The following is a 6,118-nucleotide window of genomic DNA, read 5'->3' as shown; positions in this document are numbered from 1 at the left end:
GCGGGAGGGTTCGGAGCAGGGGTGGAGCACTGCCTGCTGCCAGAAGTAACCAGCTGCCAGTGTCCACCCTGAGCCATCTCCTCCTCCACCAGTGGTGTATCAGCAGTCCTGTGTACTGGGACAGCTACCTCAGCTGTCTCCACATGGACACTGTCCAGGAATTGCTCGTGGATTCGGATGCTCCTCAACCTAGCCACCTCCTCCTGTAGCTCTCCCACTACATGGTTCATTCGCTCAGGGATAAGAGGGTGGAGCAGCCTCCAAGGGAGAGACCCAACAGGGTCAGGACCAGCTGCTGCCAGACAGGGACCTCACTGCCTCTCGGACACCCTGTCCCCCTATCTTCCCAGAGGCTGCCCCTTACCCTGGCACAGAGATGGCTCAGGTGAGTGGGAGGTACTGGGGCCACCTGAGTCCTGCATAGACCAGCCCTGGCATGGCGGGAGCCAGCCAGCCAGACAGGGATTGCTACTGTAGGATCTTTGGTGAGCACAGAGCCTGCACACTGACTGGTTTGTTATTGTAGGGTCTCTGGAGAGCACAGGGGCTGCACCCAGACTGCTTTGTTATTGCAGGTTTGTTATTGCAGGGTGGGAGGTTACGCACACCCTGCCTGCTTTTGGGGTGACATTGGGGTGACAGACACAGGTAACTGATGGGTTTCTCTCCTCCACCTGGGCAGGTGCCCCCCACTCCACACCCGCTGGAAGCTGCCAAGGGCCCATCTCAACAGAGATGCTGCTCCTCAGCTGCTCCTCCAAGCTGCGGCTGCTGGAGGCGACACTACGGAGGCACCTGCCTGAGACATTGCAGGTGACATGGCTGTGCCTAGCCACACTGCCCGGAGCCCAGGGCCAGGACTCAACCCTCCCCACCCCCATCCATGGGGCAGAGAGCAGGTGAAGGTCCCTCTGACTCCCCTGGGAGATGGGTTAGAGATCAGGCTGGAGGGGCAGGCTCCTCTGCCCCATAGGGTAGGAGGTGGCATGAGGGGGCAGGATTCCCCCCAGGCACTGACTGCTCTCCTGGCCACCCACTGCTACCTCGTCCCTTGTGTCTCCCAAAGTCCAAACCCAGCACCAATTCCTGCTGCTCATCCAGTGTAGCTGGCGGGACTTCCCCAGCCAATCACAGGGCAGGTTGGCTCCATATCAGCCAATTACATCACAGGCGGGCTCTGTGCCAGCTGGTCACTGCATGGGCATGTGCCGTGCCAGCCAATCAGAGAGTTGGGTAGCTGTGGCTCCCTCCATGGCTGCACGCCCATCACATGGCTCTAGTGTCTGTGGGGGGTCACCAGCCCCTTCAAACCCCCTCTCCCCCCACACCTGCCCTAGGGTTGCCAACTTTCTGATTGCAGAAAACCGAACACCCTTGCCCCACCGCTGCCCCGAGGCCCCGCCCCTTCCCCGAGGCACCGTCCCCTCTCACTCCATCCCCCTTCCCTCCGTCGCTCACTCTCCCCCACTTTCACTCATTTACTTATTTTCACTGGTCTGGGACATGGGGTTGGGGTTTGGGAGGGAGGTGACAGCTCTGGCTGGGGGTGAGGGCTGAGGATGAGAGATTTGGGGTGCTGTAGGGAGCTACAGGCTGGGGCCGAGGAGCTCAGTGTGAGGGAGGGGGCTCTGGGATGGGGGTTAGGGTGTGGGAGGGGGTGAGGGCTCTGGCTGGGGTTGTGGGTTCTGGGGTGGGGCCAGAAGTGAGGAGCTCGGCGTGGGCTCCGGACTGGGGCAGGGGGTTGGGGTGTAGAACAGGGTGAGGGCTCTGGCTGGGGGTGCAGGCTCTGGAGTGGGGCTGATGATGAAGGGTTTGGGGTGCAGGAGAGGACCCAGAGCTGGGCCAAGAGGGTTGGCGAGCTGGACAGGGTGCAGAGTACAGTTTCCGGGAGGGAGTTTGGGTGAGGGAGAGGATTCGAGCTTGGGCAGAGGGTTCATAGAATCATAGAATATCAGGGTTGGAAGGGACCTCAGGAGGTCATCTAGTCCAACCCCCTGCTCAAAGCAGGACCAATCTCCAACTAAATCATCCCAGCCAGGGCTTTGTCAAGTCTGACCTTAAAAACCTCTAAGGAAGGAGATTCCACCACCTCCCTAGGTAACCCATTCCACTGCTTCACCATCCTCCTAGTGAAAATGTTTTTTCTAATACCCAACCTAAACCTCCCCCACTGCAACTTGAGATCATTACTCCTTGTTCTGTCTTCTGCCACCACTGAGAACAGTCTAGATCCATCCTCTTTGGAACTCCCTTTCAGGTAGTTGAAAGTAGCTATCAAATCCCCCCTCATTCTTCTCTTCTGCAGACTAAATAATCCCAGTTCCCTCAGCCTCTCCTCATAAGTCATATGCTCCCAATCATTTTTGATGCCTTCCGCTGGACTCTTTCCAATTTCTCCACATCCTTCCTGTAGTGTGGGGCCCAAAACTGGACGCAGTACTCCAGATGAGGCCTCACCAATGTCGAATAGAGGGGAATGATCACATCCCTCGAGCTGCTGGCAATGCCCCTACTTATACAGCCCAAAATGCCATTAGCCTTCTTGGCAACAAGGGCACACTGTCGACTCATATCCAGCTTTTCTGCAGAACTGCTGCCTAGCCATTCGGTCCCTAGTCTTTAGCAGTACATGGGATTCTTCTGTCCTAAGTGCAGGACTCGGCCCTTGTCCTTGTTGAACCTCATCAGATTTCTTTTGGCCCAATCCTCTAATTTGTCTAGGTCCCTCTGTATCCTATCCCTACCCTCCAGTGTATCTACCACTCCTCCCAGTTTAGTGTCATCTGCAAACTTGCTGAGGGTGCCATCCACACCATCCTCCAGATCATTAATGAAGATATTGAAAAGGAGGGAGTTCGGGGTGTAGGCTCCGGGTGACGCTTACCTCAGGTGGCTCCCAGAAGCGGTTGGCATGTCCAGCTCCTAGGCAGAGGAGCCAGGGGGCTCTGCGCATTGCCTGCAATTCCCAAGCAATTCCCAACCAACGGGAGCTGCAGAGCCGGCACTTGGGGTAGAGGTAGTGCGCCCAGTTCCCTGGCTACCCCTGAGCCTAGGAGCTGCAGGAGGGACATGCCACCGCTTCCGGGAGCCGCACAGTGCCAGAGGAGGCAGGGAACCTGCCTTAGCCCCACTGTGCCACCAACTGGACTATTAGCGACCTGACAGCGGTGCTGACCGGAGCCACCAGGGTCCATGAAAACCGGACGCCTGGCAACCCTAACCAAGCCATGGTCAGAGTCTCCCCTATCATACCAGCCCAGGGGCCACAAATCAGACGTCAGCCACCAAAAATCAGGAGAGTAACCCCGGGGTGGGGAGAAGGGGCATGAGACCACCATCTTCCCTGGCCGCGGCCCACTGAAATCATTGTGAGGTGGTAGCCATCTTGACTAAAGGCAGCCTGTGGTGTCAGCCCCATTGGCAGGGATGGGAGAGGGTGGCTATTTTGAAGAAGGGCAAAAAAATGCCAAGGTGCAGAAGATCACGAGACACTGAAACCCCCCGATAAACATTGGGAGGCTCCTGACAGAGTCATGAGAGCTGGAATTGCTGCCCCACCCCCAGCTCTAACCTCCACCACATCCATGTTGCTGGCAGGTCCATGGCGCTGTGATGACCATAAAATTGCGGGAACCCCGCAGCGCAGGAGGTACTGGTGGATTCGTGGCCTGAATTCAAAGCCGTCCTCACATGGCCACGCAAAGAGGTGCCGCCCTCAGCCGCCATGCTGCACCTGGGTGGCCTGGCTCTCTCGGGTGCTGGGGATTGGGACCTGGGGCCTTTCCCTCTGGGTGGGCCATGGTGTGAGGGACAGGCTAGCTCAGGGGGCAGGGAGTGGGATTCAGGTCCTTTCCCCTCTAGGTGGCCCCAGGACAGGGACCAAACTGGTTCAGAGGGGCAGGGATTGGGATTAGGAACCTTTCCACTCAACAGCAGTAGTTCTCAACCTTTTTGGACTTAGAACCCGTTTGTAACTGTTGTGACCCAGTAAATAGTCTGGGGATGGAGGCCCTGGGGTAGTTTCTGTCGGATTCTGTGTCCTGTGGGGGGTTGGGTCCTGCCCGGCACTCACCTCAAAATGTCCTGTGGTGTGGGGCTGGCTGGGGATGGCTCTTTGCTCTGGCCATTGCAACCTCTGAGGTTTCAGCGCCGCTCAGGTTTGGTCCCACCCCCCAGTCTGGACCAAGTTTGTGAGAGTGGAGTTGTACCCTGGCTCATGGGGCTGCAGTGCCACTCACTCAAATTTGGCCTCCCGTCATCATGGCGGTTGGGCCAAACCTAAATGCCACCGGGACCCCAGAGGTTGCAGTGCCTGGAGCAAAGAGGCGAGTCCAGCCACTGCCATGGGACAGTAGCCAAAGGAGCTGCCATGCGACCCTTTCAAATATTCTGGCAACACATTTTTGGGTCCTGACCCACAGGTTGAGAAACCCTGCTGTCAAGGCTGTATCCCCACTTTGAACTTTAGGGTACAAATGTGGGGGCCTGCATGAGGACTCCTAAGCTTATCTACCAGCTTAGCTCTGGTCCGCTGCCACCATCTCAAGAACTCCCTCCCTGGGAAGCCTTGAGAGACCTTTCACCAATTCCCTGGTGAACACAGATCCAAACCCCCTTGGATCTTAAAACAAGGAGAAATTAACCATCCCCCCTCCTTCCTCTCACCCTCCTTTCACCAACTTCGGGTGAATACAGATCCAAACCCCCTTGGATCTTAAAACAAGGAGAAATCAATCTGGTTCTTAAAAAAGAAGGCTTTTAATTAAAGAAAAAGGTAAAAATCATCTCTGTAAAATCAGTATGGAAAATAACTTTACAGGGTAATCAAACTTAAAGAGCTCAGAGGACCCCCGCCCCCGTCTTAGGTTCAAAGTACAGCAAACAAAGATAAACCCTCTGGTAAAAGGTACATTTACAAGTTGAGAAAACAAAGTAAATCTAAGACGCCTTGCCTGGCTTTTTACTTACAAGTTTGAAATAGGAGAGACTTGTTTAGAAAGATGGGGAGAACCTGAATTGATGTCTGGTCCCTCTCAGTCCCCAGAGCGAACCACCCCTTAACAAAGGACACAAAACAAAAGCCTTTCCCCCCCCAAGATTTGAAAGTATCTTGTCCCCTTATTGGTCCTTAAGGTCAGGTGTCAGCCAGGTTACCCGAGCTTCTTAACCCTTTACAGGTAAAAGGATTTGGAGTCTCTGTACACAGAAGAGCTGTTACCCTTCCCTTTATAGTTATGACACCTGCACTGGGGAACCCCAGGTTGGGGGCCAAGTTGGCTCAGGGGGGGCTGGAATTGGGATTTGGGGCCTTTCCCTTGTAGGGGGCCCCCGAGCAGGGGCCTGACTGGCTGGTGGGTGGGGGGAGCAGGCAGAGCAGTGATTCCATTGGGAGTTCCCACTTCTCGGCTACATGTCTCCCCCGGCAGGTGGCATTGGATGACTCTGATTTCTACACCAACACGTACGCAGCGTACTGCCGCGACCTGGGCACCTACTGGGCCCTGCTGGGCAGCACTGCCAACTGGAACCAGGCCTTCTCTATCCATAGTAATGTGGGTCTCAAAGCACCAGGGAGAGCCCCACAAAGACTGAGCATATAAATCCTGGTTAGGCCCAACCCCAGGATCCTGCCCCACAGTGCCAGCCCTGATGCAAATGGCTTCTGTGCCACCAATGGGGCCCCATCCGTGGCCCCTGGGGACCAGGCACTCCTTCAATCAGCAGGCCCTGGCAGGGCTTGGGCAGCGAGAGCCCGTGCTCCCCCTGCACCAAATCTCACCTGGCCAAAGGGACATTAGGCAGAGCTGCCACAATGTGGGTTATTGAGGAAAGGCCCCATGTCCCAGTTCCCACCCTCTGAGCCAGCCATTTCCCTCTTCCATTTGGCTTTAGCAATCCCCTCTACGGAGTCCCAGGAGTTTCACTGGGGAGTCCATCTTACAATGACCTTTATGAGAATTCCTCCCTGACTGTGGGGGAAGCCCCCTCTGATTGGCTGCCTCTCCAATATGCCCTCCTGGGGAAGAGCAGCCAATCAGAGCTGCTGCAGTAAGATCTCCTTCCCCCCACTCCCTGCAGTAATGTGACATCTTTCTCACAGGAGGGAAAGAGGAAGCAG

General features: G+C 56.0%; 1 pseudogene; it reads left to right on the top strand.

The window, feature by feature from the left end:
• Positions 1-735: 735 nt before the first annotated feature.
• LOC112120869 lies at positions 736-5,547 on the top strand (annotated as a pseudogene).
• Positions 5,548-6,118: the final 571 nt, after the last annotated feature.

The sequence above is a fragment of the Terrapene carolina genome, unplaced genomic scaffold (genome assembly GCF_002925995.2).
Source record: "Terrapene carolina triunguis isolate 2854851 unplaced genomic scaffold, T_m_triunguis-2.0 Scaffold15222, whole genome shotgun sequence".
NCBI classification, from domain to species: domain Eukaryota; kingdom Metazoa; phylum Chordata; order Testudines; family Emydidae; genus Terrapene; species Terrapene triunguis.
This window is presented reverse-complemented; position numbering and strand designations above follow the sequence as displayed.